This window comes from Littorina saxatilis, linkage group LG1 (assembly GCF_037325665.1).
Source record: "Littorina saxatilis isolate snail1 linkage group LG1, US_GU_Lsax_2.0, whole genome shotgun sequence".
Taxonomy (NCBI): Eukaryota; Metazoa; Mollusca; class Gastropoda; order Littorinimorpha; family Littorinidae; genus Littorina; species Littorina saxatilis.
This window is the reverse complement of record NC_090245.1, coordinates 7359554-7387351: the sequence shown is the minus strand read 5'-3', so window position 1 is coordinate 7387351 and position 27798 is coordinate 7359554. Positions and strand designations below refer to the sequence as shown.

Here is a 27798-nt window from a genome sequence, read left to right as displayed (position 1 = left end):
ATGATATCCCCGGACCTTTTTTTCTTTTTTTCGATAAATACCTTTGATGACGTCATATCCGGCTTTTTGTAAAAGTTGAGGCGGCACTGTCACACCCTTATTTTTCAATCAAATTGATTGAAATTTTGGCAAAGCAATCTTCGACGAAGGCCGGGGTTTGGTATTGCATTTTAGCTTGGTGGCTTTCTTTCTTTCTTTCTTTCTTTCTTTATTTGGTGTTTAACGTCGTTTTCAACCATTCAAGGTTATATCGCGACGGGCTTGGTGGCTTAAAAACTAATGAGTGAGTTTGGTCATTAAAAATCGGAAACTTGTAATTAAAATTATGTTTTTATTAAACGATCCAAAAACAATTTCATCTTATTCTTCGTCATTTTCTGATTCCAAAAACATATACATATGTTATATTTGGATTAAAAACAAGCTCTGAAAATTAAAAATATAAAAATTATGATCAAAATTAAATTTCCGAAATCGTTTTAAAAACTATTTCATCTTATTCCTTGTCGGTTCCTGATTCCAAAAACATATAGATATGATATGTTTGGATTAAAAACACGCTCAGAAAGTTAAAACGAAGAGAGGTACAGTAAAGCGTGCTATGAAGCACAGCGCAATCGCTACCTCGCCAAACAGGCTCGTCACTTTCACTGCCTTTTGCACTAGCGGCGGACTACGTTCAGTTTCATTCTGTGAGTTCCACAGCTTGACTAAATGTAGTAATTTCGCCTTACGCGACTTGTTCAGTTGTTGTTTTTTTGGTTTTTTTTAATGAAGTTAAACCGTTTTACTTCAGATTACAATATGTACTTCTCCATGCTTTTCAGCAACATAAATGATTCTTATTCCACCCTCTGCTTCTTTCCATCTGTAAACTAGAATGGTTGGGTTTTTTGCGATATCTCTGTTCAGCGCTTGGACTGTGTACGGAGCCAAAAAAGTTTTTTGTGTTTAAAACGATTTTATTTAACCGTTTTTCTAACTCATGTTTAAGCTTTCACGGTTCTGCAGATTCAACAAGTTCAATCAAGGCTGTTGTGAAACTACGTCCCCTTTCCTCTGTAGCATGCAAACACTGTCGATTTTGCAGCCATTGAAAGCTGACGTTTAAACACATAAAAGCTAGTTTAAAAGCCGAGAGTAATTAATCCCCGAACGCTCTCGAATGTGCAGGCAATGAAACCCGTCGTCTTAAAATGTTAAGCTCTGTTCTTTTTTCTTGCCGTTGTTTTAATTTTTTTTTGTTTTTTGTTGTCTTCCTCTTATTTTCTCTGTGTGGTTTTTTTCTTCTCTGTTTTAAGGTTGTGTAACTGTCTAGAATGATATCCAGCGGTTTGTTGTAGTTGTTAATTTCGGATTTACGCGCGACCTCGTTGAATCCCTCTGACTGTCCCAGTGCTGTTGTGAGAATTGTGACAGTGGGGGAATATTGACCGGCTTTGAGTATTCATTGGGAGGGGGTGGGGGAGTGTTGTCGGCTTGAGTGTAAGGATTAGGCCAGGGTTGTCTGCAGGTTACTGTGTCGATTAGGTCTGTGACAGAACTGTGGGTTTTTTATTTTTGTTTTTGACAAAGGGCAAATATTAGGTAAACAGAAGACTGGGAGCAAAAAGTGTGACGTGATGGACACGAATACGCGATTGTCACGTGCACCTTCCCACACACAAACTGCGCGTACATGCAGAAGGAGACAGATTGCTCAGAAGATGCAACGGGCGTGTGGGTGAGGCAGGACAGTAAGGCCGGGGGGGGGGGGGGGAGGAGGGTGGTTGGGTAGGGCTCGGGGGAAAAAAAAATTAATAAGAGGGAATTCACGACAAAAAATAACATTCTTGGCACACGTGTCAGAATATTTCTAAATAGCCTGCTTTTACCACCATCTCATACACTCACCCCAAACCAACCACAGCCCCGCATTTAAAAAAGAAAAAGAAAAAAGTGTGGTGAAAATCGTTGTACCTTTTCGACACCCGACATTCTACAGTCCTAGCCGATTCTATCCAACAGTCTAATGTAACAAACCTTGCGATTATCTCCCCCGTCTCCGCCCCCATTGTAAGCTCCCCTAATGACTGTGAACAGAAGGGTCAGCGATGGTCATTATGGGGGCCAGGAGGCCCCCATTTATACGGATAGTTTCGAGGTTGACCATGGGCAGCGCCATTTTGTTGTGAAATACGTCATCAGTTTGTGTACACAGGAAGTTGTGACATCCATCACCCTATGGGAGGGGTGAAGGCAACATTGTTCATCAGTAGAAAGTTGTGAAATCAGTCACCCTATGGGAGGGGTGAAGGCAAAATTGGTCATCACTGAGTTTGTGTAACACAGGAAGTTGTGAAATACGTCACTCTATGGGAGGGGTGACGGCAAAATTGTTCAACAAAAACATCAGAGGCCGAACTGTGCAGGGTTAACCGCAACAAACTCAAACCATTCATACTACTCTGCATTTGAGTGACTTATATACCAACATTTTTATGTCTTATTTTCAGCACAGGTGTAGAAAAAATCATGAACCAAAATCTATATTATAATACGCGACCGTTTTGGGGCCTTGCATCGCTATCTCCTCCCAAACCCGGCCGATTTGGGCCCCGCTGTCCGCGGTTCCTAGAAACGTTTGACGGCGGAGAGGATCCGCCCGGTTAGAATAGCCGATTCCGAAGCCAAATGGCTTTTTCTGGCATTCTGACGCGCCATTTCCTAGCAGACGACTCGACCGGAAGACCTCCCCATTGGCTGTTAAAGAACCGGGTCTCCCATTGGCTCAGACCGAATAAGCTGATCGCAGCGCCACTCAGTTCCGCCCGCACGACATGCGGCATCTACAAGCAAGTTCGACTCGGCGAATGTTTGTTCAGGCATCGACCAAGCGCGACAGGTAAGTCAGTCTCCTTCTTAAAGTGTTCCGAAACCATTTTGCCACAGTGTACTGTAACCAGAATTTATCTTTACTTTCGTTTTGTTCCTATTGTGCTACGATCTGCAAATTGTAAGGTTCCGAAAGTGTCGTCTGTCGAACCGGCAGCTGTCTCCTAGCTCTGTCAAAACTTGCTGAACAGTAAGCCAATTTTATTCTTCGTATATGAGGATAACAAATCAGTATGATTATATTCTAGGTTTAATATGACCATGACTATGATTTAGGTTGGTTTTGATGCCTTTCATTTGCATTTCGAGTTCGTGACTCGAAGTTCCACGTGTGTTTTGGTTACGTCAGCAACTGACTGTGGGCAGTTTTGACATCATTGTAAATCTCTTTTTCGTTGAGAGTTAATAGCAAAGACACTCTAACAAGATTTTGCAGAAGAGTTGCTGCCTAAAACCTTTCAATTGTTGGAAATCGTGCCAATGTTCTATTTTTTGGATATTTGTTCATTTCGTTTTTAGTGTACTCCACTTCAAGGTGGTTTAGTGAGTGTGATTTTGATTACTTCCCTTGAGTTGGAAAAGTATTTTGTTTCACAAATGTTTTGAGTATGGTTTTTGTTTGTTCTTTCAGATTTTCACCATAGCGACTAAGTACCAATGAATTGATAGCAAATGCAGGTTCTACAAATGTCAGCATTTTTAATTTATTTGGGTGATTGCAAGTGCACGTTCTGCAAATTTGGAGACATAGCTCAGTTGGTAGCGCGCTGGATTTGTATTCAGTTGGCCGCTGTCAGCGTGAGTTCGATCCCAGGTTCGGCAGAAATTTATTTCACAGAGTCAAGTTTGTGTGCAGACTCTCTTCGGTGTCAGAACCCAACCCCCCCCCCCCCCCCCCCCCGTGTACACTACATTGGGTGTGCACGTTAAAGATCCCACGATTGACAAAAGGGTCTTTCCTGGCAAAAATTGCTTAGGCACAGTTAATAATTGTCTACTTATACCCGTGTGACTTGGAATAATAGGCCGTGAAAGGTAAATATGCGCCAAAATGGCTGCAATCTACTGGCCGTATAAAATTTCATCTCACTCGGCATCACTGCAGAGCGCCTAGAACCGTACCCACAGAATATGCGCGATATAAGCCTCATTGATTGATTGATTGAATTATGAGCTATGAATTTAACACGCTCAAGTTCAATTTTACCCATACACCTGTGTACAATCTATATATTCTTTTTCCTCATTTTCTTCACATAGGAAGACGCCATTCGCTTCCGCAGACAAGGCGACAGATCGGGGGATGTCCACTTTCTTCCGCTGCAGTTAGTGATCAGGCATCGACAACTTTGTGCACTTTTGCCAGGTAAATCCCAATTAATTGACGAATGATTGTGCTCCAAACATCAGCATTTTTCATTAATTTGGGTCATAGCAAATGCAGGTTCTAACAATTTCAGCATTTTTCATTTATTTGGGTGATTGCATGTGCACGTTCTGGGTTTAGTGAGTGTGATTTTGATTACTTCCCTTGAGTTGGAAAAGTATTTTGTTTCACAAATGTTCTGAGTATGGTTTTAGTTTGTTCTTTCAGATTTTCACCATAGCGACTAAGTACCAATGAATTGATTAAATACAGGTTCTACAAATGTCAGCATATTTAATTTATTTGGGTGATTGCAAGTGCACGTTCTGCAAATTTGGAGACATAGCTCAGTTGGTAGCGCGCTGGATTTGTATTCAGTTGGCCGCTGTCAGCGTGAGTTCGATCCCAGGTTCGGCGGAAATTTATTTCACAGAGTCAACTTTGTGTGCAGACTCTCTTCGGTGTCAGAAACCCCCCCCCCCCCCCCCCCGTTTACACTACATTGGGTGTGCACGTTAAAGATCCCACGATTGACAAAAGGGTCTTTCCTGGAAAAAATTGCTTAGGCACAGTTAATAATTGTCTACCTATACCCGTGTGACTTGGAATAATAGGCCGTGAAAGGTAAATATGCGCCAAAATGGCTGCAATCTACTGGCCGTATAAAATTTCATCTCACACGGCATCACTGCAGAGCGCCTAGAACTGTACCCACGGAATATGCGCGATATAAGCCTCATTGATTGATTGATTGAATTATGAGCTATGAATTTAACACGCTCAAGTTCAATTTTACCCATACACCTGTGTACAATCTATATATTCTTTTTCCTCATTTTCTTCACATAGGAAGACGCCATTCGCTTCCGCAGACAAGGCGACAGATCAGGGGATGTCCACTCTCTTCCGCTGCAGTTAGTGATCAGGCATCGACAACTTTGTGCACTTTTGCCAGGTAAATCCCAATTAATTGACGAATGATTGTGCTCCAAACATCAGCATTTTTCATTAATTTGGGTCATAGCAAATGCAGGTTCTAACAATTTCAGCATTTTTCATTTATTTGGGTGATTGCATGTGCACGTTCTGGGTTTAGTGAGTGTGATTTTGATTACTTCCCTTGAGTTGGAAAAGTATTTTGTTTTACAAATGTTCTGAGTATGGTTTTAGTTTGTTCTTTCAGATTTTCACCATAGCGACTAAGTACCAATGAATTGATAGCAAATGCAGGTTCTACAAATGTCAGCATATTTAATTTATTTGGGTGATTGCAAGTGCACGTTCTGCAAATTTGGAGACATAGCTCAGTTGGTAGCGCGCTGGATTTGTATTCAGTTGGCCGCTGTCAGCGTGAGTTCGATCCCAGGTTCGGCGGAAATTTATTTCACAGAGTCAACTTTGTGTGCAGACTCTCTTCGGTGTCAGAACCCCCCCCCCCGTTTACACTACATTGGGTGTGCACGTTAAAGATCCCACGATTGACAAAAGGGTCTTTCTTGGAAAAAATTGCTTAGGCACAGTTAATAATTGTCTACCTATACCCGTGTGACTTGGAATAATAGGCCGTGAAAGGTAAATATGCGCCAAAATGGCTGCAATCTACTGGCCGTATAAAATTTCATCTCACACGGCATCACTGCAGAGCGCCTAGAACTGTACCCACGGAATATGCGCGATATAAGCCTCATTGATTGATTGATTGAATTATGAGCTATGAATTTAACACGCTCAAGTTCAATTTTACCCATACACCTGTGTACAATCTATATATTCTTTTTCCTCATTTTCTTCACATAGGAAGACACCATTCGCTTCCGCAGACAAGGTGACAGATCGGGGGATGTCCACTCAACAACTTTGCGCACTTTTGCCAGGTAAATCCCAATTAATTGACGAATGATTGTGCTCCAAACATCAGCATTTTTCATTAATTTGGGTCATAGCAAATGCAGGTTCTAACAATTTCAGCATTTTTCATTTATTTGGGTGATTGCATGTGCACGTTCTGGGTTTAGTGTGTGATTTTGATTACTTCCCTTGAGTTGGAAAAGTATTTTGTTTCACAAATGTTCTGAGTATGGTTTTAGTTTGTTCTTACAGATTTTCACCGTAGCGACTAAGTACCAATGAATTGATAGCAAATGCAGGTTCTACAAATGTCAGCATATTTAATTTATTTGGGTGATTGCAAGTGCACGTTCTGCATATTTGGAGACATAGCTCAGTTGGTAGCGCGCTGGATTTGTATTCAGTTGGCCGCTGTCAGCGTGAGTTCGATCCCAGGTTCGGCGGAAATTTATTTCACAGAGTCAACTTTGTGTGCAGACTCTCTTCGGTGTCAGACCCCCACCCCGTGTACACTACATTGGGTGTGCATGTTTAAGATCCCACGATTGACAAAAGGGTCTTTCCTGGCAAAAATTGCTTAGGCACAGTTAATAATTGTCTACCTATACCCGTGTGACTTGGAATAATAGGCCGTGAAAGGTAATTATGCGCCGAAATGGCTGCAATCTACTGGCCGTATAAAATTTCATCTCACACGGCATCACTGCAGAGCGCCTAGAACTGTACCCACGGAATATGTGCGATATAAGCCTCATTGATTGATTGATTGAATTATGAGCTATGAATTTAACACGCTCAAGTTCAATTTTACCCATACACCTGTGTACAATCTATATATTCTTTTTCCTCATTTTCTTCACATAGGAAGACGCCATTCGCTTCCGCAGACAAGGCGACAGATCGGGGAATGTCCACTCTCTTCCGCTGCAGTTAGTGATCAGGTATCGACAACTTTGTCCACTCTTCATTGTGGGTGACGCGAACTGCGACAAGATTTCTTTCCCAATTCTATAATTGGTGTTACATATTGTTTTTTACACATTTTAACTAGCATGCTTCTTAATTGAAGCGTGACAAAATCATTTTGTCACATTGACTGAATTCTCAGACTGTCCACATTGACTGAAATCTCATAAAAGGGCAGAACCCACTGTAAATTTACCAATGGTTTACTTTTTCATTCCTATTTGCTGATGTGTAACACCATGATCCACAACCCACACCCAATTTAGCTGCTACAGTGTGTGAACAAACTATTGATGTACTTTTTACAATGAGCGGTTTTGCTGCTAGCATTGGTCACCTCCCTGGGCCCAAGGGAGAGAAGCGTCTTACCTACCTGGCGCGAACGCTAGAGGACACGGGTTAAAAATTGCTTCTTTGTGATGTGTAAATCGGTACTTTTCTATTTAATTTCTGCAGCTTAGGTAACTGCGCCATGTGTAAAAGATGGGTAGCATACGATTCGGACATATCTCGACACCACACATTTAAAAAAACAATGAAGACTATGCGCAATTACCTAAGCTGCAGAATAAAATAGAAAAGTACCGATTTACACATCGCAAAGAAGCGATCCCCCCCACCGTGTCCTCTAGCGCTCGCGCCAGGGGCAGTAAGCAGGGCTAGCAGCAAAAGCGCTCATTACATGTGTTCTGCATCTGAAAATTGGTTGATGGTCTGGAAAGATAGCTTTTGTTGTCAAAGTCAGGGTACTTGCCTCACAGAGTGACTGGATGTGCAACTATGTTTGCATTCAGATCATTTCAAACCTAAGTTGGTGATGTGTAAATATTTGTTTTTATTCTCTTTGTACACACCTTTGCAACTTTAGTTCAGTGTGTTGTGTGTGGTTTTAGTTGTTAAATATACATTGATATTTTGTTCATTTTGCACATGATTGCATTTTCGCAATCCCTTTGAGTTTGCTACTGTGTGTGTGTGTGTGTGTGTGTGTGAACAAACTGTACTTTTGCTGTACTTTTTGCAAGTACGGGTGTACTGATGTGCAACTATGATAGTGTTCTTCATTGCGATCATTAGTGCTGTCTTTTTATCCAGCTCCCAATTGTAAGCATGACGATGTGCACACAGTTCATTTGCACATTTAGCGTTGTGTGAGAGTGTTTTTCTCTATACATATGCATGGTGATCTGTAAACATTTTGCTTCTATGTAAACATGTTGTTGTTCGCAGAACCAACTTCACATTTTAACTACATTTTATTCACATGTTTGCCAAAGTGTAAACATTTTGTTCCATTTAACGCTGGTTGTTTTTTTCCTGTCTCAAGACAGCTCAAGACATGTATGGTGATGTGTAAAAATATTGTTCTATGGGCACATTTTTTTGCACATTTATGTACTTCACTTATGTCAATGTAGCCGCTAATTTTAGTGCAGTCGATCGTACAAACATTTCATTGTGGGTGACTCGAGCTGTCGGCGAACTGCGACAAGATTTCTTTCCCAATTATATAATTGGTGTTACATATTGTTTTTGTACATTTTAACTAGCATGCATCTTAATTGAAGCGTGACAAAATCATTTTGTCACATTGACTGAATTCTCAGACTGTCCACATTGACTGAAATCTCAAAAGGGCACACATTAACGGTGTTTTATCCTTTCAAAATTATATGAAAATTTGATAGGCGTTTTATTGTTCACTGTACCAACTGTTACTTTTTCCTATTTGCTGATGTGTAAAACTGTTATTGTACGGTGCACACTATTTTCTCCCAATAAATTTATGGCATTTTGTTTTGTATGATGCCATCAAACATTTAACACGTTTTTGTTGCTTATTCACAATTAATTCTGTAATTTATAAAGAAGAAAATCCCGTGCGTAGCACGGGTATCACTAGCGTTATTTATTTTCTAATTTAACATTTGTTTTACAAATGTGATCATGGTCTTTCAAACATACAGTGACATTAAACATTGTTATGTTAAAAAAAAGAAGAAAAAGAAAAGCTTTTGTGCACAAATCAGAAAATACATTGTACATTTTACCTACAGGCCAAACAAGAGATCCAAGCAAGTTGTCAAAAACAGGCGCTTGCATTTGGATGTGTCCAATGATAGTAGGTTTGGTTGTGATCAATCAGAATAATGTAGGAATAAAAATGTATGACAGTTTGGTATGATGACATGTAATTCACATATGCTGAAATATAAAATTATACATCATATAATATTAATATGGCTGTTGCCATGACCATGAACCCCAAGAAAGGTTCAATGGTATGTAAATCAAAATACCAAAATCAAGCACCTATGAATCTGGTCTACGGCGCGGGACGATTGAGGCCTTCGTAAACGTTCAACGTTGGCCAATAATGATTTTAACAATGTTGTGTCGTTTTGTATTATGTTGTATTTTGTTGATCAATTGATAAATATGTCTTCCCAACATATTACAAATCAATCAATCAATCAATCAATCAATCAATGAGTCTTATATCGCGCATATTCCGTGGGTACAGTTCTAGGCGCTCTGCAGTGATGCCGTGTGAGATGAAATTTTATACGGCCAGTAGATTGCAGCCATTTCGGCGCATATTTACCTTTCACGGCCTATTATTCCAAGTCACACGGGTATAGGTAGACAATTATTAACTGTGCCTAAGCAATTTTGCCAGGAAAGACCCTTTTGTCAATCGTGGGATCTTTAACGTGCACACCCAATGCAGTGTACACGGGGGGAGGTTCGGACACCGAAGAGAGTCTGCACACAAAGTTGACTCTGTGAAATAAATTTCCGCCGAACCTGGGATCGAACTCACGCTGACAGCGGCCAACTGAATACAAATCCAGCGCGCTACCAACTGAGCTATATCCCCGCCCATCAAACAGAAATAAAGTCTTAGAGAACTACAATAATTATTGTTGCCGTCAAAACCTTGCAAGGCCTCAACCCGACAACCGTTCTCACGAGATCAGTTACATTTTTCTCTCTCTCTTTCTCTCTCTCTCTCTCTCTCTCTCTCTCTCTCTCTCTCTCTCTCTCTCTCTCTCTCTCTCTCTCTCTCTCTCTCTCTCTCTCCGTATGCATGTCTTTGTCTGTGTCTCCCTCTGAGTCTCTCCGCTTCTGTCTTTCTATGTCTGTCTCTGTCTATGTGTGTGTGTGTGTCTCTCTCTCTCTCTCTCTCTCTCTCTCTCTCTCTCTCTCGCTCTCGCTTTCTCTCTCTCTCATCTGACTCTTGGCACACAGGTCAAAGCAGAGGTTAACTTGAGTGCACGTGTAGGTACACGTGCACTCAAGTTAACCTCTGCTTTGACCTGTGTGCCAAGAGTCAGATGAGAGGAGGGGGGTGATTTCTTGAATTAGCTGAGGGCGGAAGGAAATCGCTCACCTTCCACGTCCAAAACGTAGTGATATTGACACGCCAGATTAGTGCGGTAGCGTATTGTGCTAAGCAGGAAAGCGCGCTTTTCTGCCGGTATTCTTGTTAACTTCGCAATTTCCGGAAAACACCCACTTTCACTTTGAGACTGTTCTGTTTACATTCGACACTATCTAAACCACTTTGCAATACTGAAATAATTTTTTCTGTGTTCGAAAGCTACAGCCAATCGTTATTATGTCCCCTTAGGTACAGTTTTATAACATTATTGGCACATGTAAACAATAGGAATTAATTAATGAACGCTACGAAAAGGGCAGCCTTTAACCTCCCTGTTGTCACTCAGCATTTTTTTTTTAATTCTCATCCACATTTTCAGCACTTCCCCCACCCGCCCTCCCTATCTCAGATGTAATTTGTAAATGACGTTTTCAGCCTTCAATCCACTATTTAACATAGTAAGTCAAGCTTTTCAAACCTTATTAATAATTGCTTTGATGTTTTGCTGATGTTCAGTTTATTATTTAATATAGCTATTCTGATGAACACGTGGGGGAATTCGGGGGCTGTGATTGGATGGTATCTCCCGATCATCAAAGCATATTGCTGCCAAAGTCGGCCATTTTCCGCAATATCCAAAAGCATATTGAGTAAAATGGCCGACGCATGGTTCCGGTTTACACATCTGTACCACGCGGCGATGTTTCTATCGAAAACAGCATACACTGACAACTTAAAAAGCTGTTTCAACAACTGTGTTGTGAAATCGAATGCACTTGGAGTCAGTTTTTCTTCCAAAGTCAGAAAGCGTGTAGCTGCCGAAGTCGGCCATTTTCCGCAATATCCAAAAGCATATTGAGTAAAATGGCCGACGCATGGTTCCGGTTTACAAATCTGTACCACGTGGCGATGTTTCTATCGACAATAGCATACACTGACAACTTAAAAAGCTGGCAGTTTCAACAACTGCGTTGTGAAATAGAATGCACTTGGAGTCAGTTTTTCTTCCAAAGTCAGAAAGCGTGTAGCGGTGTGCATGTCTGCGCGAACATGATGTGCGTAAGAAGTTCGTCTGCTATCAAAACCTGAGATCAACGCATCGACGCAAAAACTGTCATTTTGTAAGTTTGGAACAACGAATCAAGGTCATAACAGCTATATAATCGCTATTATGTTTTCAGCGTAGCAATAGGGTCCGATATTTAGACTCGAACAAGTATAATGCGACTCGTCTTCGACTCGTCGCATTATACTTGTCTCGTCTAAATATCGGACCCTATTGCTACGCTGAAAACACAATAGCTGTTAATAAAGATCTCATGGTTCAAAATTCCATGTTTTTTCAAAAACGTGCGTGTGTTTCATTTCAAACTAACCTCACTGATGTGAACTCCATTATTACTGTCACATCTGTTTTACAAATTACACCCATAATCCAAACCAACGCGGAAACACACACACACACACCACAACTACACACATATGTACTCGTTACCATTAGCCAACGCTCGTCACAACACTGTCAGTCTCAAGTCTAAATAATAATAGTATAAATCATAACTAATTTTCTTCACACCATCATAGACATAATGTTGCTTCACATGTTCTTTGTACAATCGTTGGTTTTCACAATAGATATTGCATTACTGTAATTGTCTTCTTTTTCTTTAACAATATATTTCCAAAAACAAAACTCAAAGACCACACAAGCTATTGCAACCTACTCCTATCTCTGGTCTCTCTTCCTGGGTACAATGGTACCTAAGACTTACATTCAAATGCTTACATTTCCATGCTACCCACATTTTCAAAATACCAATAATTATTCAAAACAAATGTTAACTACTACCTAACTTCATTTCAGACCCACACCCATTATTATACACACATTTCACATTTAAACCATTAGTCGGCCCCCTGTCGATATTTATCGACTAAGTTCCTTGTAATGACTATTACGGGGAGCTGCCTGACGCGGGTTTGCGTGAGTGCGTGTGTGTGTGTGTGTAGTCTTTTGCTTACGTTTACAATTATTCTCTGTATAATTATCTTCTAATGACAGGTTGGAAGATTAGGCTAAGCCTAAAACCCTTATCCTTATGTAATAAAGTTCTGAGCTCTCTCTCTCTCTCTCTCTCTCTCTCTCTCTCTCTCTCTCTCTCTCTCTCATCAGTTTCTGTGCATGCGAGCGTGCCTGCCTGTGTGTGTGTGTGTGTGGCTGTGTGTGTGACAGAGAAGGAAGGAACGTGGTACTCTACCATGGCAGGCGTTTCCTCTGTGTCTGCCATGAAAAAGGAGGCAGGTTTTGAGTGTCGATCTAGAAGGCTGCAAGAGGAGAGGAGGAAGGACTTGGGAACGGTAACGAGCTTGCTTTGGTAGGTGGTTACGGGGCCATATAGCTTCATCAAAACGTAAGCAACCGCTTAGAGAGTGGTTTGCTTCTTGGTTGGATATCATGGATTGACAACTCTCGCCATCTCTACCATCACCCCCCGCGGGTTAGGGGGAAGAATTTACCCGATGCTCCCCAGCATGTCGTAAGAGGCGACTAACGGATTCTGTTTCTCCTTTTACCCTTGTTAAGTGTTTCTTGTATAGAATATAGTCAATGTTTGTAAAGATTTTAGTCAAGCAGTATGTAAGAAATGTTAAGTCCTTTGTACTGGAAACTTGCATTCTCCCAGTAAGGTAATATATTGTACTACGTTGCAAGCCCCTGGAGCAATTTTTTGATTAATGCTTTTGTGAACAAGAAACAATTAACAAGTGGCTCTATCCCATCACCCCCCCCCCTTTCCCCGTCGCGATATAACCCTTCGTGGTTGAAAACGACGTTAAACACCAAATAAAGAAAGAAAGAAAGATCTCTACCATCAGACACATTAGTGTCGAAACACGTGTCTGATCTTGGTAGTAAAACAATGGTCCTTCTCTGGACTAGATTTCTCTGTTGATACGCTCTCCCCTCCGGGAGTGTTAGCTTCTCTTTGAAATCTTGGTCCCGTCCGAGGAGGGTCTGATTTCGCCAATAGGGCTATCTGTGAAAGGACTTGTTTTTCTTTTCTTTTTTTCGCTCTCCCCCTCTTTTGCTCTGCAAAGAGATTTTAACAAATCTCAGAAAAAAAAGTCTCTGCTGACTTTCAGTTGTTACTTTCACAACTTTTTATATAATATAGTTAGAGAAGAGAGGGGAAACGTTTTTGCCTTTCTTCTCTTGCTGTTGTTGTTTGAGTGCGTGTGTCGATTTATACGTGTGTAACGGTGCGTACTCTGCCTTTGCACTCGTGCAAATGGTCTCAAATAAACATTTAACAATTCTCCCATAATTAAATATAGATCGCAGCACACACTCACACACACACACACACAAACACACACTCACACTCACACACACACACACACGCACAATTATGCTCTTTGCGCTTGACACATTTAAAGTTAAAACACAGTTATACAAGCATTTACATCTACATTCATAGTCAGCAACGCTTAATTAAAAGCATACACCATCAAACATACATTACAAAAGATTCTTCCACTAACTAAGTAATAACTGAAAACATGAATAAAATATGTAGTGAAAACAAGGAAATACCAGCTGAATACCCTTAATCAAACAGAACATGTTATCAACAATACTGAAAACAGCCCTAGATGTTTATATACATTATCACTGGCCGTATAAAATTTCATCTCACACGGCATCACTGCAGAGCGCCTAGAACTGTACCCACGGAATATGCGCGATATAAGCGTCATTGATTGATTGATTGATTGATTGATTATCACTAAAACAACAAATACACTACATGTAGCCTACTGGACTGAGAAAACAAAATCAGGGGTTGTATTTCTTGAAGAGGTGCGTTTTAAGTGCTCGTTTGAATGCTTGGGGTGACTGAGAGTGGCGGGTGTGAAAGGGGAGAGAATTCCATTGTGTGGGTGCGCAGAAAGTAAAAGTGCGTTGTCCGTATGTTTTGGTTTTTGTGTGTGGAATGGTGAGGATGCGACAGTCAGAAGAGGCATGGAGTTGTCTTGCTGGAGAATAGACGGTGAGGAGTTCAGAGAAGTAAGCAGGAGACGAGCCAGAAAAGAAGTTAAAGCAGAGGGTGGACAGTTTGTAGTCAATGTGGGCTTGAATAGGTAACCAGTGCGGTGTGTGAAGAAGTGGTGTTGCGTGATCTCGTTTTCGTGCTTTGAGAATGAGGCATGCTGCCGAGTTTTGGACTTTTTGTAGTTTATGCAGGAGGTACAGAGGACAGCCAGAGAGAAGAGAGTTGCAGTAGTCAAGTTTAGAAAGAACAAAGGCACAGACAAGAGTGTTAGTTGTTTGAGAGGAGAGTGTGTGGCGAATGGTGCTGATCTTACGAAGCTCAAAATAAACTGCTCTACAGACTAAAGATATATGTTTGTTAAGGGTCATGTCAGATGAAAGGGTGAATCCAAGGTTTCTAGCTGATGGTGAGAAAAGAATGTCGGTGTTGCCTATTTGAACAGAAACAGGTTGGGGAGAGAGAAATGTAGTGTTCTTCTTTTTGCACAGTAAGACTTCAGTCTTATCATCATTCAGCTTAAGTTTGTTATCGACCATCCAAGATTTAACATCAGTGATGCATGTCTGAATGGTCTGGATGGCGGAATGTGTCTCTGCAGGGGGACTGGGTTTATACAGCTGGGTGTCATCAGCAAAAGACTGATTTAAAGATATAGTGTCCGCGCCGCCATTTTGGAGAGTTTTTTGTCGAATTCGGCCGATTTGAAGATTTTGGGGAATCTAGTGTACCTTAATTAAGACGCACCTGGCCCGGTTTGCTCAATAAAGCACCACAAGTATGCTAAATAATTAAATCAAAATGAGTTTTTTGACGTCTGCTCTCCACCATTTGAAGATTAAAATTGGCCGTCATAGACTGGTTTTCGTCGCGAGCGTGCCGTTTTCATGACGACTCAAAACAATGGCGGATGAGATGGCCGCTTTGTGACAACAAGCCCACACGTTTCAGTAAGAAATCGACTCAAGGTGGTTCAGAAAGCAGCAGACTGACTGGGAACGACACAGAATCACGAGAAAGTCATGCTCGACGCACAAAATGCAAAGTTATCAACAGCAATCAGTGGGAAAGTTGGATTGAACTGCATGAGTGTTACCATCGTGTGGCGGTGTCCGCTGACTACCCACGACGCAGAGCTCTCTCCTGCTGCCGGGATTTGTAAGTAAAGCAAGTGTTGTGTAGACTTTGGACAGACCTAGACAAATGTTGCTGCCGTTTTTGTCTGTGTGTCTGCTGGTGTGTTGAGCGAATGAAGCATCCATCAAGCGAGTGCACGAACGTGTAGTGTGCAGGGTCGATTGAGTCCAGTTTTGGTTTGAACACGGACACCCACGGTGTGTGTGTGTGTGTCTGTGCACTGCACAGGAGCTTGTATCAAAGTGCCGGTCGATCATTATTTACTCCTTCATCCCTACAGTCTTCTTACAACTACATACTACGCATTCGCTAGCCTAGTAAGGGCGTACATGCAGGAGTAAATAATGATCAACTGCATGGCAGTTGGGTACAAGCTCTTGTGGTGCACTGTCTAGAGGAGACTGAGACTGACACTGTGACAGACAGAGTAGGTAATCCCCCTAAAAATTGTTTTGAGATGGAAAAAGTAAGGTCAGTCAGCACAGTCTTTGGATGTAGTGCAACAGAAAATGTTATTTATAACTGACATTTTATATTGTCAGCGGCATGAGTTTTTCTGTGCCTAAAGTTTTTAATGTTGTGATTTTGCAGGAAAAACTATGATTGAAGCTTATTGTAAGGCTTTGTGAAAGGGTAACTTTTTAACGAAGATCACATTCTTCCTCGGACGGCGTTCATTGAAGCAAACACTAAATGCGGCAGAATCTCATTCATCCTTTCTTTTTCAACTGCCGTTTTTAAGTGTCGCTGTGCATGTTGAAAGCTTCATGTTCAGAACTGATGTTGCTGTAGAACGGTATGTAATTGGCCAGCCTTTGGTTTACACTTAGTGGTTTATATGTTGCTATAATTACTAAAACTTTTTTTTTTTAATTTTCAGGGGAAAAGCACCCGGACATCAAACAATATTGCAATGTGTGGCAATAATGTTTAAAATATTTCGGACAAAGCTCAAGGTGAGTTTAAATGTTCATAATTCTGATGTAAGTCAAGCTTATCTTTTATCTTGAGTAACTATCTCTGTCATGTCTCTCTCAGGCACAGAAAAGTTGCCAGGAACCGATTCCTTGAGTGTGGCAAATTGTACCCCATTTCAAGGTTCACTTGAGCTGCAGGCAATTTTGTTGAGTGATTAAAAGTTATGGATTCTTTAAAAAGGTGTACGTTTGAGGATAAGACACTGTCAAAGTTTTGAAACAGTATTTTTCTTCTTCATGGTTATAAAAAAACTGCAGCACCTGTGTTCAATTTCTGAAGATGCATTATTACTACAGTGGCACCCCCCTTTTACGACCTCAAACAATCTGAGAAAATCGAGTCTAAAAAAGGAACAAGTCTTAAAATGGGGGTAATTTTACAGAGGTTATGAACAGAAAATGTGAGAAAACAAGGTCTTAAAAAGAAGGGAGTTTTAAATTGGGGGGTCATAGAAGGGAGGTTCCACTGCATTAATCATGCCATGGAAATCATGATCAGTTTACAGATAAATACAATAACAATTAAAAGCAATTTGCAGCCCAGTGTCTTATTATTTGATCATATTCTGTCTATTTTTATCATTGCATCTTTGCTACAGAAATTCATGGTTACATCTTGACCAAAAGTCAATTATTATCAATAAACCAAACAACATGCGCACACAAAAACATACTCAATTGTCAAGAACAGTGTCTATTTTATTCCATGTAGATCTCAAATCCACAGGCACACATCCTCGCTGCACAGTTCAAAGGTGCTACACATGAAACTATTCTTGGAATTCGAGCACTTTTCAACACCTGTATATATTTGTTTTGCACAAGTTTTACTAGACCTGTGAATTCAACGCATTAATCAATACACTTTCAGGACTCTTCCCCGGACTTTATTGCTCATGTCAGCTGTTTCCATGCACAAATAGTCACCCTGTGTGTATCTTTCGCTTGATATGCAAGTGTCTAAACAGAAAGAAAAAACACTAAAAACCAAACACAAAAATTCATTCAGTGAGAGTGAATGTACACACATCCTAAAAAACACGAAATGAATAGTCACTCTGTCAGTCTTTGATACTGATCCAAGACATTGATGTGACGAAGAAAGGGGTAAGTTTATTTTAGAAAGCTAAAATCTTTCAGAGGGAAATGGTGTTATCAAACACTGGTCGTTTCACATGCTCCCTGGAAATCACTGAAAGCAGACCTCTTCAACTTCAGAAGACCCTCCCTCGTCTTCTTTTTGAGGGGCTATCTAGAGATACTCCAGTGCCGAGAGTATGAAATAAATAAATATATAGCTGTCTGTCAGCGTTCTCTAAAATGAAAATGTCTCTACAAGGTGCAGAACTGTGCACATAATAAAAAAAACACCACACACACAACATATGTTCAAACACTGATCCAAATGTTGGGGGTGAGCGTTTACTAGGTACTAACGGCGCTTACAAGGTAGATTACAGTACATTAAAAAAACAATATACATTATTTGTATTTTTGACCAAATTATGACATTTTACACAGATTGAGACAGTCAGTGTTCCTCAAGGTGAACAAGGACTGTCAAGGTGTGTGTAAAATGTCATATTTTGGTCAAAAATACAAATAACATTTATGTATCGATTGGTTCTGGTTAGAATTCCTTTTAATTGTTTTTTTAATGTACAAACATGCACTATTTTGTAGTCTCAGCTGGCCGTCTAATATGGAATGTGACAGAGCATGTGTAAACCAACCCACACAGAAACGCACTTTGTTTAACACCACAATGTACTCCAATGCAGGCAACAAGGAAGAAAGTCAGTGTACTGGGCAGTTGGATCTATAATGTCATTCCTATGACCCATACACAGCAACTGCACATGGCAACTCTTACACCTTCACCCGAATAGCCAATATCTTTCCTCAATATAACTCTGAATGATGCGTATCGTTTGGCTTTATTGATCTTTCCCTCTTCTTCTTCCAGGACCAGGGCATCTTCAATCTCTTCTTTGTGTGTGGGCCAGTAGGAGCCTGCTGTCATCAAGCACCAGTGCCTTGAAGTCCTGGAGCATAAACAGAAAATCACCCATCAGTGAAGACACTTATTTCAAACTTCGAAATTGGTTGAAAAAATTAACCAAATGCAAGAAAAAGTGTGAAAATAAAGAGTTACAAAAGAGTGTTTTTAATCTATTCATACATGTACGTAATGGATTGCAAGTGTGAGTAAAAGGTGGTGGTGGGTGGGAGAGGGGGGATGGGATATACCTGTGGGCATTGGCTTTCCAGATTTTTAGCATTCTGACACACTTAGCATTCAGAAAATGTGACGTGTTCTAGTGCTCCTGACGAGCAAAAGTGTCAGTTACACATCTTTAGCTACTTGGAATGAATGCCCAGTTTACCATTGCATTGTACAGTGAAACCCTAACTTTGCCCCCCTCCCCCCTTTTAAAAAAACACAACAACATTTGTCTTAAAAGACACTACTTTCTCAGATTCCTGTTTATAACCTCTATTCTAAGACATTCTGCTTTTCTTTGATTGAGTTTGCTGTATATACATATATATCTTAAAAAGGCTCCACTGTATCTCTAAATTTTTTCTCTACAAGAGGTATTGTAGCAGTATCCGTCAAGTGCTCAACCGCAAAAAGGTCAATTTGATATAATTATTCAATACTGATGTTTCAAGCTAAGCAGAACTGCTGTTTGACATGTGGTTGGAAAATGTGCTTCAGGGATTGTCTTGTTTAAAAAAAAAATTGAACAGGAAGGCAGACATCTATTTGAACTGCAAAGCAGACACAATTCAAAAACCTACACATCATTATTATGACTTCCTACATAACAGCATGATCATGGAATCTGTTAGCCAATGTGTCAGATCATAACGATCATTATGGAGGCAGAAATGATCCCCTCAATCTGTAAAATATCCTTCTTTACAAACAGCATACAGGTGTAGCTAAAACAGAATTCATATTACAGTGGAACCCCCTTTTACGATCTCCCAAAATCTGATAAAATCAGGTATTAAAAAGCAGGAAGCCTTAAAATGAAGGTGAATTTTCATAGGTTATGACCAGAAAATCTGAAAAGCAAGGTCTAAATATAGGGTAGATCTTGAATTGTAAAGGTTTTTAAAAGGGGGGGGTTCACGGTACAGCACCCTAATTGTGAGGACTGTTCATTTATTTCCCTTTATGAGACACTAAAAGGTTGTGGGTACTGAAATATAACTGCACAAAATATCTTGACAAAATCTGGATGCTGAAGCTGAATTTTCATTCTTTTTCAATATTTTTTGAAACCAGGAAATACACACATTCCCTAGAATGAAAAAAAAAGCACCGGTAATGTAATTTGTGACTGAGACCTAAAAACCTCACCGTTAGTCATTATTTAGTATACCCTGTAACAAAGTCTTCGACCTCACAAATCTTGCAGAATAAAAAGGTACTTACTCGAATGATTGAGTTTGGAGGAGGCGTGGGGGTTGAGGGGGGGAAGCAGTGAGAGAAAGTACTTATAACTATAGTCCTGATTCACCTTCAAATTGTTTTTTGGGCCACCCAGACCACTATTTACACCCCCACTTACACACAATTTTACTTATTTTCTGCACACATTACATTCCTAAAACACACACACATCCACACATAACAAATACACAACACGCACTGATTTTCTTGACATTGTTCAGTTGGATGAATGTAATTTCTTCGTTTTCTGTGATAGCACTCCATTGGAATTCACAAAATTACCCTTGGCTCTAACATCATAAGTCTTTTTCTTTTAACTCCTGCACACAAAGAAAGTATCTATTAATATTATAAGTATAACTAGTCCTCACTTACCTTCAAATTGTTATTCGGATCAGCCTTCCCCTTGCCCAGCAAACCAATTTCAGTTTGAGAAGACTTGGACCAGTCCTTGCCTCTGCATTAGCTCACACCTCTGCTAATTCCTCTCCCTATCCTGCCTCGATGTGCACTTTTCTCTTGAAGTTGAACGAGCAGCCTGGCCGCTTGTTGTTTTGAATGTAAAACTTCCATAGCCTGAAAATAAAGACAAATGCTTGAAAAGAATACACTATATATTAATCAATCTCCCTTACAGTTAATGAGTTATTTGTAGCAAACTTCAATCATAATCAGGAAAAGCTCACTTGAGTTTTGACAGCTGGCACACAACGTATACGCACACAACAGTGTAGTTTGTACTCTTTTTTTCACGTGTATACAAAAATACAATTTATATATATTATGTGATTAATCACAAGCATAATACACACACACACACACACACACACACACACACACACAAACACACACATAATCACACTCATGCACACAGTGACACACACACAGTCACATTCATGCACACAGTCACAGTGACACACACACACAGTGATACAAGTCTCACACACACACACACACACACACACACACACACACACACAACAAATGCACAAGACACTGATATCCTCGACATTGTTCAGAGGGATAAGTATAATTTCTTCTCTTTTGGGTTACTATTATGAGAAAAGACATAATTTTCAGAGCTCTCTATTTGTCTGAAACATGAATGCGCTTTGCTTCGAACTCTCGCACGTTGTTCCCTGTGTTCGATCAGTGACATGAATGGAATTTGAAACAAATGCATAAGCTTATAGGTAAAAGCACAACTTTAGAGACATATATTTGAAATGATCACCAACAGGCAACACATATGTCCAAGATAATCTGAATGAGTACTGCTCCTAAACAAAGTACGAGTATGATCTTCGTCAGGGCGAATCATTTTGAGTGCTACAGGGCTTTTTGACTCGCATCGATCGATTCATTTGCAGTCCTGTGTAGTGATATCTGCATGCTCACTAGTCATGGTTATCCATACTGCCTGGCCACACAGCCAGCCTCAGTTTTATCCTTGCCTTCTGCAGCAGTCTGCATTCAGCTATCACAGTGAACAGTCTCTTGCTTCAGTACTCTCTACTTTGTGCTTGTGTTTAACCTTACCTTTTAGTCTTATATTCAATACAATGTAATCATTACTATACACGCCTTCACAGTGTTGTCTATGTGTGTGAGTGTCATACTACACATACATCATATCATTACATGGTGGCAGCGGAAAAAACAAAGACTTTAAAGTAAGTGTCAAACCTTTTGTTTCAATTGGAACTATCGTTATCGCATCCCGCGATCAGCTTAATTCTATACACCCTGCCTTGATGTTTATAGTACCTAACTGTGTCAGACCCCTCATATTTGCTCTGAAAGTGATGTGAGGACTGGTGCATGTTGTGTGCTTGAACATTAGTGCAATAAAGGTGCTACATTTGAAACAGAGTAAGACAAAGAGAGCCAAAAACCCTTTCCATAAGGTAGCAGTCCTACGGAAAGCATCTCAAAATGGAACATGCGCCCAAAATGGACTGGACCACGGACAACCCTGCAGAATCTTTCAAACTATTCTCGCAGAGAATCGAACTATATTTCAAAGCCAAGAAAGTTCCCGCAGCGGAACAGACAACCCACATCCTCCTTCAGGTCGGAGAAGAAGGGCTCAGGAGATATAACTCATGGACCTTGACGGATGACGACGAGCAGACCCCAGCTGCCATCCTCAAGCGCTTCAGAGAGCAGCTGGAGCCCTCAGAAAACTTTCGGGTTGCACGCCTGAAGTTAATGGCATTTCGACAAGGCCCATCGGAATCCTTGGACAATTTCGTCAACAAGTGTAAACTGCAAGCGATCAAATGCGATTTCTCAACAGAAGAAACCAACGAGCGCATTATCGAATTAATCATTGCCAATACAACTGACGCAGACTACCAGAAAAACCTCCTCAGCCAGAAAAAAGGGCTGAAACTGGAGAACGCCGTGCAAATAGGCAAGACTTTTGAGGCCACAGCCTGCCACGTACAGCAACTCCAGGATATGAGACTTCCCAGCACACATGTCCACAGCCTTCAGACAAGCAGATGCAAGAACTGCGGACGTTCACATGAGCCCAGAAAATGTCCTGCCTATGGATCCCAGTGCAGATCATGCGGGAAAGAAAACCACTGGGCCAAGGTGTGTCGGTCCTCTGCCACAGGTTCAAATCAAAAACAACAGAGCCAGAGGAACCAGAACACCAGAGGTGACCAAGGACGTGGAGCACATCATGACAGCCGCAGAGCTGTGCATGATGTTCAAGCATCCACAGACGTAGAAGACCACTTTGACATGCTGTCCTACAACAATGTGAAGATATCGTCCATCACAAGAAGAGACGAGGCTTTCGTACAGCTCAACGTCAAGCTGACCAGCCGACCAGGGATCCACAATCTCAATCTGAAAGTGGACACTGGAGCTCAGGGAAATACTCTACCCTTACGTACATTCCGGCAGATGTTCCCTGACCACCTGCGAGAAGACGAGATGCCAACAAGCGAAATTGCAGACAAAGCAAAATCTGTACGTCTGACGGCATACAATGGCACAACAATACCATGTCATGGAATCTTCAGCTTCCCATGCAAGTTCAGAGATTCGTCATGGAAAGAAGCACAGTTCCACAGCCCCTGGTGATGATCTTGAACAAACCCCTCACATCAGCTCCTCCACGACTCCAGCGAATGCTGCTGAAACTACAGGGCTACAATTTCGTTATGGAGTATCAACCTGGTTCAACCATGGCACTGGCGGACACCCTGTCGAGACTGCCAAGTGCAAAGAACCTGCAGGAGATTGACCTCGACATACGGGTCAGCATGGTGCGGTTCAGTTCGGAACGTGCCAGCCGCATTCGCGCAGCAACCGAGGACAATGCAACCTGCCGCCAGCTGACTAGTACGATCGTGACAGGATGGCCAGACACTCTCCAGGAAGTACCACCAGCCATCAGAACATTTTGGCATTTCAGAGACGAGTTATCTATTGAAGACGGGCTCATCCTGAAAGGTCAACGCTTGTTCATCCCAGAATCACAACGGGAAGACATCATGGAACAACTCCATTATGGTCACCAAGGCATCGAGAAGACGCGACTTCGTGCTAGAGAATCTGTCTTCCGGCCTGGAATCAACAAGGACATTGAGCAGAAAACCAAGTCATGCCCCATCTGCCAGGAGCACAAACCATCGCAGTCCCCTGAGTCCCTCATGCCACATGAGGTGCCCAGTCGCCCATGGGAGACCCTTGGAACAGACCTGTTCAAACTCCATGGCTACGAGTATTTGCTGCTCACTGACTACTACAGCAAGTACTTCATCGTCAGAAAGCTTGCTGGTGACGCAACTAGCAACACTGTCATCAGAGCACTAAAGCAGATGTTCTCTGAGCATGGCATTCCCAGCAAGCTGATAAGTGACAACGGCCCCCAATTCTCATCGGATGCCTTCGTCACATTTGCAAGAGAGTGGGCATTCGACCACATAACCTCTTCCCCCAGATACCCCAGATCCAACGGTATGAGTGAGAGACACGTGCAGACAGTCAAGGATGCTCTACAGAAGGCCAGCCAAGCCAGAACTGATCCTGACCTTGCCCTTCTATGTCTGCGCACCACCCCTCTGTCCTCATCTATTCCAAGTCCCCTCGAAATCCTGACAGGAAGAAAAGCACGATCCAACATGCCCATAAAGCTGAACTCTCTCCCAAACTCAATCAGAGAAGAGCTTCAAGATCGCCAGAACGTACAGAAGATATACCACGATCGGCATGCCAAAGACCTGCCAGTCCTTCAGCCTGGTCAACAAGCCCGTGTCCAGGACTACCAGACAGGGAAATGGATCCCAGCTACCGTCACCGGACCGAGGGCGGAGCCGAGGTCGTACCAGCTTGCCACGCAACAAGGACAGATGCTCAGGAGGAACAGAGTCCACATCAGAGACGTCAGTTCCCCAAGCAGTAGAGGCTACACCCAAACCACCACAACAAGAACCTCTACAACAGCAGCTTCCTTCACAAGCGGGAGCTACAACAACCCGATCAGGCCGAATCGTCAAAGCCCCGCAGAAATTAGACCTGTAGACTCACCGTTTCTATTTGCAGAAACAGATATCCACAGGACTGTTGTAGTGAAGAACAGTAACATATAGTGTAAAAAAATCTTGCAGTCATACGGATACACTTGAACAGACCAACAGTGATATTGCTACTAGAATATAGCGCATATTCAGTTGCGACTTTCCACAGGACTGCAATTTAGGAAATTCCAGTCTCTGGCAGGGCTAGCAGATAACAGTGCCCCAAGTCAGCTCCCACCAGTAATAGATAACAGATGCCAGTAGCTAGACCCAGACTCTGTACAAACACTACTGCTGTATCTCTCTTTAGGCAGTGCAAAGGCATGCACAGAAAAACTGACATTTGAAGATTTAAAATATTAATGGTTATGATCATTAGAACTTCATGATTGGTGTTACTTAATACATTGTTATCATGTAAAGACTATGTGTTTAAAAGACTATGGTTTGCCTACATTGCAATGTTTATTACCTAGTACAGCAAAATTACAAATACACGCAATCAACTTTAAAAAGAACTTATTAATAAAACAATAGTCTCTTTCTTAAGAAGGGAGATGTAGTGATATCTGCATGCTCACTAGTCATGGTTATCCATACTGCCTGGCCACACAGCCAGCCTCAGTTTTATCCTTGCCTTCTGCAGCAGTCTGCATTCAGCTATCACAGTGAACAGTCTCTTGCTTCAGTACTCTCTACTTTGTGCTTGTGTTTAACCTTACCTTTTAGTCTTATATTCAATACAATGTAATCATTACTATACACGCCTTCACAGTGTTGTCTATGTGTGTGAGTGTCATACTACACATACATCATATCATTACATCCTGCTGAGAGCAACTTGTACACTGATACTGACTTGTCCTATTGAAAGCTTTATTTCCTGTCAGACAACGTTAACACTTACCTTTTCACTTTCAGACTACAATGATCGCAGGAAGACGCCATTGTTGACACATTTGACAAGGGAAATCACCCAACCATTACAAGAGTGCTCTTTCCTTGGATTCTGTTACGACAATTAATTAGCTATCAAAACTGTTGAATTTGCAAAGTTAAGTTATTCCTCATGGATGGTAGCATTATTTGTAACGTAGAATCTTACGGTGATGCTTTGAAAGTGATCTGAAGGCCTTTTCCCGGCGGATACTATCCCTTTAAAACAGAATGGTTTTGAATCAGTGTGGAGAGGGGCTTAGTGTACACGATGAAAAGGATGGGACCGAGTACTGAACCTTGAGGAACGCCGAAAGAAAGTGGGGCTGGAACAGACATCTGGCCATCGACAAGCACAGCCTTAGTCCTGCCAATGAGATAGGACTCAAGCCATGCTATCGGTGGACCGGAGATGCCGTACAGAGTCTCAAGTCTATGGAGAAGCGTGACATGGCCAATCGTGTCGAACGCTGCAGAAAGGTCAAGTAGGGTAAGCACTGACACATCACCACCATGAATGAAAGAAAGACGACATGTAATAAACTTAAGTGGCAGACAGACAGACAGATTTCGGGATACAAAATAATAAGCAAGAGACAATTGAAAACACTCCAAAAATCCATAAATTCTAACTAGGAGCCCAGCTGCAAGGGGTAAAAAATGTTTATAATGCCAACAACAGTTACTGTCTCTTCTTGTTTGCTTCTATTATCTTCTTCGTTTACCTTTTGGCTATCAAGTTCAACGTGTATTACAAGAAGCTTAACGGGTGGGCGTCTACAGTCAGCTAGGATTGATTGCTGTTTAGATTTTGGCTTACGTACGACAGGGGAGATAATTTAGAGAAGATAAAGTTTTGTGTAATTGCGTCCCTTGTTTGAACGTTTCTTGTCTATTGCGGACACATTGTTCAGTTGTCTACCGTGAAAGGAATGAGCCTACGCTGAAGTCTGAAAAGACCATTCAGGATGACTTATCTTGCTGTATTGTTTGTGAGCGACGGAACGAGGACTTTACCCAATATTGACGGACTGTGTGATGATATCTTCTGCTATGGTCTGTTGAGACAGTGATATCAAAATCGAGACCGGAGGTCGAGATTTTCATATCACTGTCGAAACAGACCAATGGCAGAAGATATCATAACACAGTCAGTCAATGTTAGATATATTGCTAATTCTCTGGACATTTTGTATTTTCTGTAAAGAAAGTACAAAAGTCTATGTCTCAGATTTGGCTGTTCCATATTCCTCCCTCTGATTATTATTTCTTTTTGTTCACTCTTTTCTTGTACTTTTCAGTATTTTAAAATGTCTTTCCTTTCAAAAAGTCTTTAGTCACTTGCTCAACTAAATTCTGGGATCATTACATTTTCATATATATTTGTTTGTTTTTAAATTTAGGTGTTTTTGTTTTTGAAGTGGGGAAGCAATAAAGAGGTCGTCGATATCAAAACTGATATCGACGGAAATGTCGTCGATATCACTTATGCACTGAGCTCAGTTTTGCACAATTGACCAATGGAAATCCACGTAACATATGAAGTAGCAATATAGCTTGATTCATGGACGAAAGAAAGCAAGAGCTTTGTAACCAATAATGACATGCTAATTTCGCTGGAAGTAATCATTGTCTTGTGCAAATGTGCTTGTGTGTCTTTTTTTTTCGAACTCCGTTCTTTGTCTTGTCTGATTTGTTTGTTTTTGTGTGTTTTAATGTGTGGTCTGTTTGTTAGTTTTTAAATTGCAGGGTTTTTTTCAAAGGCGAATTTGTTTTTTAAAGCAAACTCCGGGAAACAAACTTGTACTGAAAGAAAGGACGAATGCAACGGGTTTTGTTTTTGTTTGCTGTTTAGATCGGGTTGACCTAGTTCCGGATAAATGACAGAATGCGCAATTTGCTATGTATGTCCTTTTCTTCTGGACTGCGATTTCGTCATACTGCTTTCTTGTCGACAAAACGTGTGTGTTTTCAAGGGAATTGCGCTTGTCAGCGATTGGGCCCGAGTTTCAGGTTGAAGCCTTGGTTTTTAGTGCTCTCCCAGCTGCTGTTCAGACATAAACGACCGCGGCAATTATGCAGTTGAAAGCGGCCTTGAAGCGGTAAGGTAAGACTTTCAGAAGACATAACTTAAACCCGAGTTCTTACTTCGGTAGTAAATCAGGCGCTTTGCGTCAACCTCATTTTGGCGATCGCGCGCGTCACTGTGCGGACACATGTACGCACACACACACACACACACACACACACACA

General features: G+C 41.3%; 1 protein-coding gene and 3 long non-coding RNA genes across 8 annotated transcripts in view; 3 read left to right on the top strand and 1 right to left on the bottom strand.

The window, feature by feature from the left end:
* The window catches only part of LOC138960516 (probable ATP-dependent RNA helicase DHX35), a 188087-nt gene that overhangs the window by 98413 nt on the left and 61876 nt on the right, over window positions 1-27798 (top strand). The window lies entirely within an intron of this gene.
* Window positions 1778-8878, top strand: LOC138960463 (uncharacterized). Of its 3 annotated transcripts, none has more exons than XR_011453979.1 (4): window positions 1778-2884; window positions 4135-5195; window positions 6038-6114; window positions 6953-8878. It is a non-coding gene; the product is annotated as an uncharacterized lncRNA (long non-coding RNA). The 3 variants fall into 3 exon arrangements; XR_011453980.1 differs by lacking the exon at window positions 1778-2884 and having other exon boundaries at window positions 3768-4240; window positions 5090-5195; XR_011453978.1 differs by lacking the exon at window positions 1778-2884 and having other exon boundaries at window positions 3768-5195.
* LOC138960453 (uncharacterized) lies at window positions 14791-18766 on the top strand. Of its 2 annotated transcripts, none has more exons than XR_011453977.1 (3): window positions 14791-16099; window positions 16509-16584; window positions 18572-18766. It is a non-coding gene; the product is annotated as an uncharacterized lncRNA (long non-coding RNA). The 2 variants fall into 2 exon arrangements; XR_011453976.1 differs by having other exon boundaries at window positions 14796-15649.
* Window positions 17179-25531, bottom strand: LOC138960442 (uncharacterized). 2 transcript variants are annotated; one of them, XR_011453975.1, is made up of 3 exons: window positions 25517-25531; window positions 20447-20647; window positions 17179-18650 (listed from the first exon to the last, which is right to left on the bottom strand). It is a non-coding gene; the product is annotated as an uncharacterized lncRNA (long non-coding RNA). The 2 variants fall into 2 exon arrangements; XR_011453974.1 differs by lacking the exon at window positions 25517-25531 and having other exon boundaries at window positions 20447-20828.